The 13,594-nt window shown below is 30.4% G+C and overlaps 10 non-coding genes and 2 pseudogenes across 10 annotated transcripts; all 12 read left to right on the plus strand.

Annotated features, from left to right (window-relative positions):
• Nucleotides 1-710: 710 nt before the first annotated feature.
• On the plus strand, nt 711-829 carry LOC129239969 (5S ribosomal RNA). The gene has a single exon (XR_008582006.1). It is a non-coding gene; the product is annotated as a 5S ribosomal RNA (ribosomal RNA).
• Nucleotides 830-1,588: 759 nt separating this feature from the next.
• On the plus strand, nt 1,589-1,707 carry LOC129239971 (5S ribosomal RNA). The gene has a single exon (XR_008582008.1). It is a non-coding gene; the product is annotated as a 5S ribosomal RNA (ribosomal RNA).
• Nucleotides 1,708-3,323: 1,616 nt separating this feature from the next.
• LOC129239972 (5S ribosomal RNA) lies at nt 3,324-3,442 on the plus strand. The gene has a single exon (XR_008582009.1). It is a non-coding gene; the product is annotated as a 5S ribosomal RNA (ribosomal RNA).
• A 717-nt stretch (nt 3,443-4,159) lies between these two features.
• Nucleotides 4,160-4,278, plus strand: LOC129239973 (5S ribosomal RNA). Its single transcript, XR_008582010.1, has one exon. It is a non-coding gene; the product is annotated as a 5S ribosomal RNA (ribosomal RNA).
• Nucleotides 4,279-5,890: 1,612 nt separating this feature from the next.
• On the plus strand, nt 5,891-6,009 carry LOC129239773 (5S ribosomal RNA). The gene has a single exon (XR_008581928.1). It is a non-coding gene; the product is annotated as a 5S ribosomal RNA (ribosomal RNA).
• A 719-nt stretch (nt 6,010-6,728) lies between these two features.
• On the plus strand, nt 6,729-6,847 carry LOC129239974 (5S ribosomal RNA). Its single transcript, XR_008582011.1, has one exon. It is a non-coding gene; the product is annotated as a 5S ribosomal RNA (ribosomal RNA).
• Nucleotides 6,848-7,607: 760 nt separating this feature from the next.
• On the plus strand, nt 7,608-7,733 carry LOC129239793 (5S ribosomal RNA; annotated as a pseudogene).
• A 729-nt stretch (nt 7,734-8,462) lies between these two features.
• LOC129239780 (5S ribosomal RNA) lies at nt 8,463-8,581 on the plus strand. The gene has a single exon (XR_008581935.1). It is a non-coding gene; the product is annotated as a 5S ribosomal RNA (ribosomal RNA).
• A 731-nt stretch (nt 8,582-9,312) lies between these two features.
• LOC129239794 (5S ribosomal RNA) lies at nt 9,313-9,438 on the plus strand (annotated as a pseudogene).
• Nucleotides 9,439-10,171: 733 nt separating this feature from the next.
• Nucleotides 10,172-10,290, plus strand: LOC129239975 (5S ribosomal RNA). Its single transcript, XR_008582012.1, has one exon. It is a non-coding gene; the product is annotated as a 5S ribosomal RNA (ribosomal RNA).
• Nucleotides 10,291-11,907: 1,617 nt separating this feature from the next.
• On the plus strand, nt 11,908-12,026 carry LOC129239976 (5S ribosomal RNA). The gene has a single exon (XR_008582013.1). It is a non-coding gene; the product is annotated as a 5S ribosomal RNA (ribosomal RNA).
• Nucleotides 12,027-12,755: 729 nt separating this feature from the next.
• On the plus strand, nt 12,756-12,874 carry LOC129239977 (5S ribosomal RNA). Its single transcript, XR_008582014.1, has one exon. It is a non-coding gene; the product is annotated as a 5S ribosomal RNA (ribosomal RNA).
• Nucleotides 12,875-13,594: the final 720 nt, after the last annotated feature.

The raw sequence follows: 13,594 nt of genomic DNA on the forward strand, positions 1-13,594 counted from the left end.
TTCATTTTATTTTTGCATTTCTTATTAATATAATATTTATTTGAAATTATAATATTTGTATTTCAATGAATTTCTTTACTCGTTTTTACTCCATTTAGTTAGTAGAATTATTTAACTCGTTTATTTATGTAATCACTCCTTTAATGTTTTCGAATTTACTTTATTTAGTTAAAGAATTAATTTTATATTTTATAGAATGTTTTATGCGAAAATTCAAGCCGAATAAAACAAGCTTGCAACAGCCACCCAAAAACTACATACAACAAGCAAACACTTACAACTGGGATAACTGAGAAATTCGCAATAAATGAGTACACCACAATAGGAATATCGGTTTATTTTGAGTTTTAAAGAAGAAAACATACATATATGACAACAGACAATTTCACTAGAAGAACAGTAGTTGCAGAGCGAAAATAACTACCACTATCCCATTTAAGCATTGCTACCAAATTTAGAAATATTATATAGTACATATATGTATGTATATAGCGAAAAGATGCTAACCCAATATTTTGGCATAAACTAACAATTGGAAAACGGTAGGGATATGTATTAAATCGTTATACACTCATTGAAATAATTCATATAATATATGTATGTATATGAATTTATTAGGGTCTCGTTAGGTGCATAGTAGGTATTGAATAAAATAGTTGGTATTCATATTTGGTTTGTTTGAAGTGAGTGTACTGGTGAGGATTTAAATTGTCAACGACCATACCACGCTGAAAACATCGGTTCTCGTCCGATCACCGAAATTAAGCAGCGTCGGGCGCGGTTAGTACTTGGATGGGGGACCGCTTGGGAACACCGCGTGTTGTTGACATCCAACAATTTTTTTTCTTCATTTTATTTTTGCATTTCTTATTAATATAATATTTATTTGAAATTATAATTTTATACTCTGCTCTTATATTAACGTTTGCTATTTGTATTTCAATGAATTTCTTTACTCGTTTTTACTCCTTTTAGTTAGTAGAATTATTTAACTTGTTTATTTATGTAATCACTCCTTTAATGTTTTCGAGTTTACTTTATTTAGTTAAAGAATTAATTTTATATATTATAAAATGTTTTATGCATAAAATTCAATCCGAATAAAACAAGCTTGCAACAGCCACCCAAAAACTACATACAACAAGCAAACACTTACAACTGGGATAACTGAGAAATTCGCAATAAATGAGTACACCACAATAGGAATATCGGTTTATTTTGAGTTTTAAAGAAGAAAACATACATATATGACAACAGACAATTTCACTAGAAGAACAGTAGTTACAGAGCGAAAATAACTACCACTATCCCATTTAAGCATTGCTACCAAATTTAGAAATATTATATAGTACATATATGTATGTATACAGCGAAAAGTTGCTAACCCAATATTTTGGCATAAACTAACAATTGGAAACGGTAGGGATATGTATTAAATCGTTATACACTCATTGAAATAATTCATATAATATATGTATATATGTATATGATTTTATTAGGGTCTCGTTAGGTGCATAGGTATTGAATAAAATAGTTGGTATTCATATTTGGTTTGTTTGAAGTGAGTGTACTGGTGGGGATTTAAATTGTCAACGACCATACCACGCTGAAAACATCGGTTCTCGTCCGATCACCGAAATTAAGCAGCGTCGGGCGCGGTTAGTACTTGGATGGGGGACCGCTTGGGAACACCGCGTGTTGTTGACATCCAACAATTTTTTTTCTTCATTTTATTTTTGCATTTCTTATTAATATAATATTTATTTGAAATTATAATTTTATACTCTGCTCTTATATTAACGTTTGCTATTTGTATTTCAATGAATTTCTTTACTCGTTTTTACTCCATTTAGTTAGTAGAATTATTTAACTCGTTTATTTGTGTAATCACTCCTTTAATGTTTTCGAATTTACTTTATTTAGTTAAAGAATTAATTTTATATTTTATAAAATGTTTTATGCATAAAATTCAAGCCGAATAAAACAAGCTTGCAACAGCCACCCAAAAACTACATACAACAAGCAAACACTTACAACTGGGATAACTGAGAAATTCGCAATAAATGAGTACACCACAATAGGAATATCGGTTTATTTTGAGTTTTAAAGAAGAAAACATACATATATGACAACAGACAATTTCACTAGAAGAACAGTAGTTGCAGAGCGAAAATAACTACCACTATCCCATTTAAGCATTGCTACCAAATTTAGATAAATTATATAGTACATATATGTATGTATATAGCGAAAAGATGCTAACCCAATATTTTGGCATAAACTAACAATTGGAAAACGGTAGGGATATGTATTAAATCGTTATACACTCATTGAAATAATTCATATAATATATGTATATATGTATATGATTTTATTAGGGTCTCGTTAGGTGCATAGGTATTGAATAAAATAGTTGGTATTCATATTTGGTTTGTTTGAAGTGAGTGTACTGGTGGGGATTTAAATTGTCAACGACCATACCACGCTGAAAACATCGGTTCTCGTCCGATCACCGAAATTAAGCAGCGTCGGGCGCGGTTAGTACTTGGATGGGGGACCGCTTGGGGGACAATTTTTTTTCTTCATTTTATTTTTGCATTTCTTATTAATATAATATTTATTTGAAATTATAATTTTATACTCTGCTCTTATATTAACGTTTGCTATTTGTATTTCAATGAATTTCTTTACTCGTTTTTACTCCATTTAGTTAGTAGAATTATTTAACTCGTTTATTTGTGTAATCACTCCTTTAATGTTTTCGAATTTACTTTATTTAGTTAAAGAATTAATTTTATATTTTATAAAATGTTTTATGCATAAAATTCAAGCCGAATAAAACAAGCTTGCAACAGCCACCCAAAAACTACATACAACAAGCAAACACTTACAACTGGGATAACTGAGAAATTCGCAATAAATGAGTACACCACAATAGGAATATCGGTTTATTTTGAGTTTTAAAGAAGAAAACATACATATATGACAACAGACAATTTCACTAGAAGAACAGTAGTTACAGAGCGAAAATAACTACCACTATCCCATTTAAGCATTGCTACCAAATTTAGAAATATTATATAGTACATATATGTATGTATACAGCGAAAAGTTGCTAACCCAATATTTTGGCATAAACTAACAATTGGAAACGGTAGGGATATGTATTAAATCGTTATACACTCATTGAAATAATTCATATAATATATGTATATATGTATATGATTTTATTAGGGTCTCGTTAGGTGCATAGGTATTGAATAAAATAGTTGGTATTCATATTTGGTTTGTTTGAAGTGAGTGTACTGGTGGGGATTTAAATTGTCAACGACCATACCACGCTGAAAACATCGGTTCTCGTCCGATCACCGAAATTAAGCAGCGTCGGGCGCGGTTAGTACTTGGATGGGGGACCGCTTGGGAACACCGCGTGTTGTTGACATCCAACAATTTTTTTTCTTCATTTTATTTTTGCATTTCTTATTAATATAATATTTATTTGAAATTATAATATTTGTATTTCAATGAATTTCTTTACTCGTTTTTACTCCATTGAGTTAGTAGAATTATTTAACTCGTTTATTTATGTAATCACTCCTTTAATGTTTTCGAATTTACTTTATTTAGTTAAAGAATTAATTTTATATTTTATAAAATGTTTTATGCATAAAATTCAAGCCGAATAAAACAAGCTTGCAACAGCCACCCAAAAACTACATACAACAAGCAAACACTTACAACTGGGATAACTGAGAAATTCGCAATAAATGAGTACACCACAATAGGAATATCGGTTTATTTTGAGTTTTAAAGAAGAAAACATACATATATGACAACAGACAATTTCACTAGAAGAACAGTAGTTGCAGAGCGAAAATAACTACCACTATCCCATTTAAGCATTGCTACCAAATTTAGAAATATTATATAGTATATGCATGTAGATAGCGAAAAGATGCTAACCCAATATTTAAGCGTAAACTAACAATTAGAAAATGGTAGGGATATGTATTAAATCGTTATACACTCATTGAAATAATTCATATAATATATGTATATGATTTTATTAGGGTCTCGTTATGTGCATAGGTATTCAATATAATAGTTGGTATTCATATTTGTTTTGTTTGAAGTGAGTGTACTGGTGGGGATTTAAATTGTCAACGACCATACCACGCTGAAAACATCGGTTCTCGTCCGATCACCGAAATTAAGCAGCGTCGGGCGCGGTTAGTACTTGGATGGGGGACCGCTTGGGAACACCGCGTGTTGTTGACATCCAACCATTTTTTTTCTTCATTTTATTTTTGCATTTCTTATTAATATAATATTTATTTGAAATTATAATTTTATACTCTGCTCTTATATTAACGTTTGCTATTTGTATTTCAATGAATTTCTTTACTCGTTTTTACTCCATTTAGTTAGTAGAATTATTTAACTCGTTTATTTGTGTAATCACTCCTTTAATGTTTTCGAGTTTACTTTATTTAGTTAAAGAATTAATTATATATTTTATAGAATGTTTTATGCGAAAATTCAAGCCGAATAAAACAAGCTTGCAACAGCCACCCAAAAACTACATACAACAAGCAAACACTTACAACTGGGATAACTGAGAAATTCGCAATAAATGAGTACACCACAATAGGAATATCGGTTTATTTTGAGTTTTAAAGAAGAAAACATACATATATGACAACAGACAATTTCACTAGAAGAACAGTAGTTGCAGAGCGAAAATAACTACCACTATCCCATTTAAGCATTGCTACCAAATTTAGAAATATTATATAGTACATATATGTATGTATATAGCGAAAAGATGCTAACCCAATATTTTGGCATAAACTAACAATTGGAAAACGGTAGGGATATGTATTAAATCGTTATACACTCATTGAAATAATTCATATAATATATGTATGTATATGAATTTATTAGGGTCTCGTTAGGTGCATAGGTATTGAATAAAATAGTTGGTATTCATATTTGGTTTGTTTGAAGTGAGTGTACTGGTGGGAATTTAAATTGTCAACGACCATACCACGCTGAAAACATCGGTTCTCGTCCGATCACCGAAATTAAGCAGCGTCGGGCGCGGTTAGTACTTGGATGGGGGACCGCTTGGGGGACAATTTTTTTTTCTTCATTTTATTTTTGCATTTCTTATTAATATAATATTTATTTGAAATTATAATTTTATACTCTGCTCTTATATTAACGTTTGCTATTTGTATTTCAATGAATTTCTTTACTCGTTTTTACTCCATTTAGTTAGTAGAATTATTTAACTCGTTTATTTGTGTAATCACTCCTTTAATGTTTTCGAGTTTACTTTATTTAGTTAAAGAATTAATTTTATATTTTATAAAATGTTTTATGCGAAAATTCAAGCCGAATAAAACAAGCTTGCAACAGCCACCCAAAAACTACATACAACAAGCAAACACTTACAACTGGGATAACTGAGAAATTCGCAATAAATGAGTACACCACAATAGGAATATCGGTTTATTTTGAGTTTTAAAGAAGAAAACATACATATATGACAACAGACAATTTCACTAGAAGAACAGTAGTTGCAGAGCGAAAATAACTATCACTATCCCATTTAAGCATTGCTACCAAATTTAGAAATATTATATAGTACATATATGTATGTATATAGCGAAAAGATGCTAACCCAATATTTTGGCATAAACTAACAATTGGAAAACGGTAGGGATATGTATTAAATCGTTATACACTTATTGAAATAATTCATATAATATATGTATATATGTATATGATTTTATTTGGGTCTCGTTAGGTGCATAGGTATTGAATAAAATAGTTGGTATTCATATTTGGTTTGTTTGAAGTGAGTGTACTGGTGGGGATTTAAATTGTCAACGACCATACCACGTTGAAAACATCGGTTCTCGTCCGATCACCGAAATTAAGCAGCGTCGGGCGCGGTTAGTACTTGGATGGGGGACCGCTTGGGAACACCGCGTGTTGTTGACATCCAACAATTTTTTTTTCTTCATTTTATTTTTGCATTTCTTATTAATATAATATTTATTTGAAATTATAATATTTGAATTTCTTTACTCGTTTTTACTCCATTTAGTTAGTAGAATTATTTAACTCGTTTATTTATGTAATCACTCCTTTAATGTTTTCGAATTTACTTTATTTAGTTAAAGAATTAATTTTATATTTTATAAAATGTTTTATGCATAAAATTCAAGCCGAATAAAACAAGCTTGCAACAGCCACCCAAAAACTACATACAACAAGCAAACACTTACAACTGGGATAACTGAGAAATTCGCAATAAATGAGTACACCACAATAGGAATATCGGTTTATTTTGAGTTTTAAAGAAGAAAACATACATATATGACAACAGACAATTTCACTAGAAGAACAGTAGTTGCAGAGCGAAAATAACTACCACTATCCCATTTAAGCATTGCTACCAAATTTAGAAATATTATATAGTACATATATGTATGTATGTAGCGAAAAGATGCTAACCCAATATTTTGGCATAAACTAACAATTGGAAAACGGTAGGGATATGTATTAAATCGTTATACACTCATTGAAATAATTCATATAATATATGTATGTATATGAATTTATTAGGGTCTCGTTAGGTGCATAGTAGGTATTGAATAAAATAGTTGGTATTCATATTTGGTTTGTTTGAAGTGAGTGTACTGGTGGAGATATAAATTGTCAACGACCATACCACGCTGAAAACATCGGTTCTCGTCCGATCACCGAAATTAAGCAGCGTCGGGCGCGGTTAGTACTTGGATGGGGGACCGCTTGGGAACACCGCGTGTTGTTGACATCCAACAATTTTTTTTTCTTCATTTTATTTTTGCATTTCTTATTAATATAATATTTATTTGAAATTATAATTTTATACTCTGCTCTTATATTAACGTTTGCTATTTGTATTTCAATGAATTTCTTTACTCGTTTTTACTCCATTTAGTTAGTAGAATTATTTAACTCGTTTATTTGTGTAATCACTCCTTTAATGTTTTCGAGTTTACTTTATTTAGTTAAAGAATTAATTTTATATTTTATAAAATGTTTTATGCGAAAATTCAAGCCGAATAAAACAAGCTTGCAACAGCCACCCAAAAACTACATACAACAAGCAAACACTTACAACTGGGATAACTGAGAAATTCGCAATAAATGAGTACACCACAATAGGAATATCGGTTTATTTTGAGTTTTAAAGAAGAAAACATACATATATGACAACAGACAATTTCACTAGAAGAACAGTAGTTGCAGAGCGAAAATAACTATCACTATCCCATTTAAGCATTGCTACCAAATTTAGAAATATTATATAGTACATATATGTATGTATATAGCGAAAAGATGCTAACCCAATATTTTGGCATAAACTAACAATTGGAAAACGGTAGGGATATGTATTAAATCGTTATACACTTATTGAAATAATTCATATATTATATGTATATATGTATATGATTTTATTTGGGTCTCGTTAGGTGCATAGGTATTGAATAAAATAGTTGGTATTCATATTTGGTTTGTTTGAAGTGAGTGTACTGGTGGAGATATAAATTGTCAACGACCATACCACGCTGAAAACATCGGTTCTCGTCCGATCACCGAAATTAAGCAGCGTCGGGCGTCGGGCGCGGTTAGTACTTGGATGGGGGACCGCTTGGGAACACCGCGTGTTGTTGACATCCAACAATTTTTTTTCTTCATTTTATTTTTGCATTTCTTATTAATATAATATTTATTTGAAATTATAATATTTGTATTTCAATGAATTTCTTTACTCGTTTTTACTCCATTTAGTTAGTAGAATTATTTAACTCGTTTATTTATGTAATCACTCCTTTAATGTTTTCGAATTTACTTTATTTAGTTAAAGAATTAATTTTATATTTTATAAAATGTTTTATGCATAAAATTCAAGCCGAATAAAACAAGCTTGCAACAGCCACCCAAAAACTACATACAACAAGCAAACACTTACAACTGGGATAACTGAGAAATTCGCAATAAATGAGTACACCACAATAGGAATATCGGTTTATTTTGAGTTTTAAAGAAGAAAACATACATATATGACAACAGACAATTTCACTAGAAGAACAGTAGTTGCAGAGCGAAAATAACTACCACTATCCCATTTAAGCATTGCTACCAAATTTAGAAATATTATATAGTACATATATGTATGTATATAGCGAAAAGATGCTAACCCAATATTTTGGCATAAACTAACAATTGGAAAACGGTAGGGATATGTATTAAATCGTTATACACTTATTGAAATAATTCATATAATATATGTATATATGTATATGATTTTATTTGGGTCTCGTTAGGTGCATAGGTATTGAATAAAATAGTTGGTATTCATATTTGGTTTGTTTGAAGTGAGTGTACTGGTGGAGATATAAATTGTCAACGACCATACCACGCTGAAAACATCGGTTCTCGTCCGATCACCGAAATTAAGCAGCGTCGGGCGCGGTTAGTACTTGGATGGGGGACCGCTTGGGAACACCGCGTGTTGTTGTTGACATCCAACAATTTTTTTTCTTCATTTTATTTTTGCATTTCTTATTAATATAATATTTATTTGAAATTATAATATTTGTATTTCAATGAATTTCTTTACTCGTTTTTACTCCATTTAGTTAGTAGAATTATTTAACTCGTTTATTTATGTAATCACTCCTTTAATGTTTTCGAATTTACTTTATTTAGTTAAAGAATTAATTTTATATTTTATAAAATGTTTTATGCATAAAATTCAAGCCGAATAAAACAAGCTTGCAACAGCCACCCAAAAACTACATACAACAAGCAAACACTTACAACTGGGATAACTGAGAAATTCGCAATAAATGAGTACACCACAATAGGAATATCGGTTTATTTTGAGTTTTAAAGAAGAAAACATACATATATGACAACAGACAATTTCACTAGAAGAACAGTAGTTGCAGAGCGAAAATAACTACCACTATCCCATTTAAGCATTGCTACCAAATTTAGAAATATTATATAGTACATATATGTATGTATATAGCGAAAAGATGCTAACCCAATATTTTGGCATAAACTAACAATTGGAAAACGGTAGGGATATGTATTAAATCGTTATACACTCATTGAAATAATTCATATAATATATGTATGTATATGAATTTATTAGGGTCTCGTTAGGTGCATAGTAGGTATTGAATAAAATAGTTGGTATTCATATTTGGTTTGTTTGAAGTGAGTGTACTGGTGGAGATATAAATTGTCAACGACCATACCACGCTGAAAACATCGGTTCTCGTCCGATCACCGAAATTAAGCAGCGTCGGGCGTCGGGCGCGGTTAGTACTTGGATGGGGGACCGCTTGGGAACACCGCGTGTTGTTGACATCCAACAATTTTTTTTCTTCATTTTATTTTTGCATTTCTTATTAATATAATATTTATTTGAAATTATAATATTTGTATTTCAATGAATTTCTTTACTCGTTTTTACTCCATTTAGTTAGTAGAATTATTTAACTCGTTTATTTATGTAATCACTCCTTTAATGTTTTCGAATTTACTTTATTTAGTTAAAGAATTAATTTTATATTTTATAAAATGTTTTATGCATAAAATTCAAGCCGAATAAAATAAGCTTGCAACAGCCACCCAAAAACTACATACAACAAGCAAACACTTACAACTGGGATAACTGAGAAATTCGCAATAAATGAGTACACCACAATAGGAATATCGGTTTATTTTGAGTTTTAAAGAAGAAAACATACATATATGACAACAGACAATTTCACTAGAAGAACAGTAGTTGCAGAGCGAAAATAACTACCACTATCCCATTTAAGCATTGCTACCAAATTTAGAAATATTATATAGTACATATACATATGTATGTATATAGCGAAAAGATGCTAACCCAATATTTTGGCATAAACTAACAATTGGAAAACGGTAGGGATATGTATTAAATCGTTGTACACTCATTGAAATAATTCATATAATATATGTATATATGTATATGATTTTATTAGGGTCTCGTTAGGTGCATAGGTATTGAATAAAATAGTTGGTATTCATATTTGGTTTGTTTGAAGTGAGTGTACTGGTGGGGATTTAAATTGTCAACGACCATACCACGCTGAAAACATCGGTTCTCGTCCGATCACCGAAATTAAGCAGCGTCGGGCGCGGTTAGTACTTGGATGGGGGACCGCTTGGGAACACCGCGTGTTGTTGACATCCAACAATTTTTTTTTCTTCATTTTATTTTTGCATTTCTTATTAATATAATATTTATTTGAAATTATAATTTTATACTCTGCTCTTATATTAACGTTTGCTATTTGTATTTCAATGAATTTCTTTACTCGTTTTTACTCCATTTAGTTAGTAGAATTATTTAACTCGTTTATTTGTGTAATCACTCCTTTAATGTTTTCGAGTTTACTTTATTTAGTTAAAGAATTAATTTTATATTTTATAGAATGTTTTATGCGAAAATTCAAGCCGAATAAAACAAGCTTGCAACAGCCACCCAAAAACTACATACAACAAGCAAACACTTACAACTGGGATAACTGAGAAATTCGCAATAAATGAGTACACCACAATAGGAATATCGGTTTATTTTGAGTTTTAAAGAAGAAAACATACATATATGACAACAGACAATTTCACTAGAAGAACAGTAGTTGCAGAGCGAAAATAACTACCACTATCCCATTTAAGCATTGCTACCAAATTTAGATAAATTATATAGTACATATATGTATGTATATAGCGAAAAGATGCTAACCCAATATTTTGGCATAAACTAACAATTGGAAAACGGTAGGGATATGTATTAAATCGTTATACACTCATTGAAATAATTCATATAATATATGTATATATGCATATGATTTTATTAGGGTCTCGTTAGGTGCATAGGTATTGAATAAAATAGTTGGTATTCATATTTGGTTTGTTTGAAGTGAGTGTACTGGTGGGGATTTAAATTGTCAACGACCATACCACGCTGAAAACATCGGTTCTCGTCCGATCACCGAAATTAAGCAGCGTCGGGCGCGGTTAGTACTTGGATGGGGGACCGCTTGGGGGACAATTTTTTTTTCTTCATTTTATTTTTGCATTTCTTATTAATATAATATTTATTTGAAATTATAATTTTATACTCTGCTCTTATATTAACGTTTGCTATTTGTATTTCAATGAATTTCTTTACTCGTTTTTACTCCATTTAGTTAGTAGAATTATTTAACTCGTTTATTTGTGTAATCACTCCTTTAATGTTTTCGAGTTTACTTTATTTAGTTAAAGAATTAATTTTATATTTTATAAAATGTTTTATGCATAAAATTCAAGCCGAATAAAACAAGCTTGCAACAGCCACCCAAAAACTACATACAACAAGCAAACACTTACAACTGGGATAACTGAGAAATTCGCAATAAATGAGTACACCACAATAGGAATATCGGTTTATTTTGAGTTTTAAAGAAGAAAACATACATATATGACAACAGACAATTTCACTAGAAGAACAGTAGTTGCAGAGCGAAAATAACTACCACTATCCCATTTAAGCATTGCTACCAAATTTAGAAATATTATATAGTACATATATGTATGTATATAGCGAAAAGATGCTAACCCAATATTTTGGCATAAACTAACAATTGGAAAACGGTAGGGATATGTATTAAATCGTTATACACTCATTGAAATAATTCATATAATATATGTATGTATATGAATTTATTAGGGTCTCGTTAGGTGCATAGTAGGTATTGAATAAAATAGTTGGTATTCATATTTGGTTTGTTTGAAGTGAGTGTACTGGTGGAGATATAAATTGTCAACGACCATACCACGCTGAAAACATCGGTTCTCGTCCGATCACCGAAATTAAGCAGCGTCGGGCGCGGTTAGTACTTGGATGGGGGACCGCTTGGGAACACCGCGTGTTGTTGACATCCAACAATTTTTTTTCTTCATTTTATTTTTGCATTTCTTATTAATATAATATTTATTTGAAATTATAATATTTGTATTTCAATGAATTTCTTTACTCGTTTTTACTCCATTTAGTTAGTAGAATTATTTAACTCGTTTATTTATGTAATCACTCCTTTAATGTTTTCGAATTTACTTTATTTAGTTAAAGAATTAATTTTATATTTTATAAAATGTTTTATGCATAAAATTCAAGCCGAATAAAACAAGCTTGCAACAGCCACCCAAAAACTACATACAACAAGCAAACACTTACAACTGGGATAACTGAGAAATTCGCAATAAATGAGTACACCACAATAGGAATATCGGTTTATTTTGAGTTTTAAAGAAGAAAACATACATATATGACAACAGACAATTTCACTAGAAGAACAGTAGTTGCAGAGCGAAAATAACTACCACTATCCCATTTAAGCATTGCTACCAAATTTAGAAATATTATATAGTACATATATGTATGTATATAGCGAAAAGATGCTAACCCAATATTTTGGCATAAACTAACAATTGGAAAACGGTAGGGATATGTATTAAATCGTTATACACTTATTGAAATAATTCATATAATATATGTATATATGTATATGATTTTATTTGGGTCTCGTTAGGTGCATAGGTATTGAATAAAATAGTTGGTATTCATATTTGGTTTGTTTGAAGTGAGTGTACTGGTGGAGATATAAATTGTCAACGACCATACCACGCTGAAAACATCGGTTCTCGTCCGATCACCGAAATTAAGCAGCGTCGGGCGCGGTTAGTACTTGGATGGGGGACCGCTTGGGAACACCGCGTGTTGTTGACATCCAACAATTTTTTTTCTTCATTTTATTTTTGCATTTCTTATTAATATAATATTTATTTGAAATTATAATATTTGTATTTCAATGAATTTCTTTACTCGTTTTTACTCCATTTAGTTAGTAGAATTATTTAACTCGTTTATTTATGTAATCACTCCTTTAATGTTTTCGAATTTACTTTATTTAGTTAAAGAATTAATTTTATATTTTATAAAATGTTTTATGCATAAAATTCAAGCCGAATAAAACAAGCTTGCAACAGCCACCCAAAAACTACATACAACAAGCAAACACTTACAACTGGGATAACTGAGAAATTCGCAATAAATGAGTACACCACAATAGGAATATCGGTTTATTTTGAGTTTTAAAGAAGAAAACATACATATATGACAACAGACAATTTCACTAGAAGAACAGTAGTTGCAGAGCGAAAATAACTACCACTATCCCATTTAAGCATTGCTACCAAATTTAGAAATATTATATAGTACATATATGTATGTATATAGCGAAAAGATGCTAACCCAATATTTTGGCATAAACTAACAATTGGAAAACGGTAGGGATATGTATTAAATCGTTATACACTCATTGAAATAATTCATATAATATATGTATGTATATGAATTTATTAGGGTCTCGTTAGGTGCATAGTAGGTATTGAATAAAATAGTTGGTATTCATATTTGGTTTGTTTGAAGTGAGTGTACTGGTGGAGA

This window comes from Anastrepha obliqua, chromosome 2 (genome assembly GCF_027943255.1).
Source record: "Anastrepha obliqua isolate idAnaObli1 chromosome 2, idAnaObli1_1.0, whole genome shotgun sequence".
NCBI lineage: Eukaryota > Metazoa > Arthropoda > Insecta > Diptera > Tephritidae > Anastrepha > Anastrepha obliqua.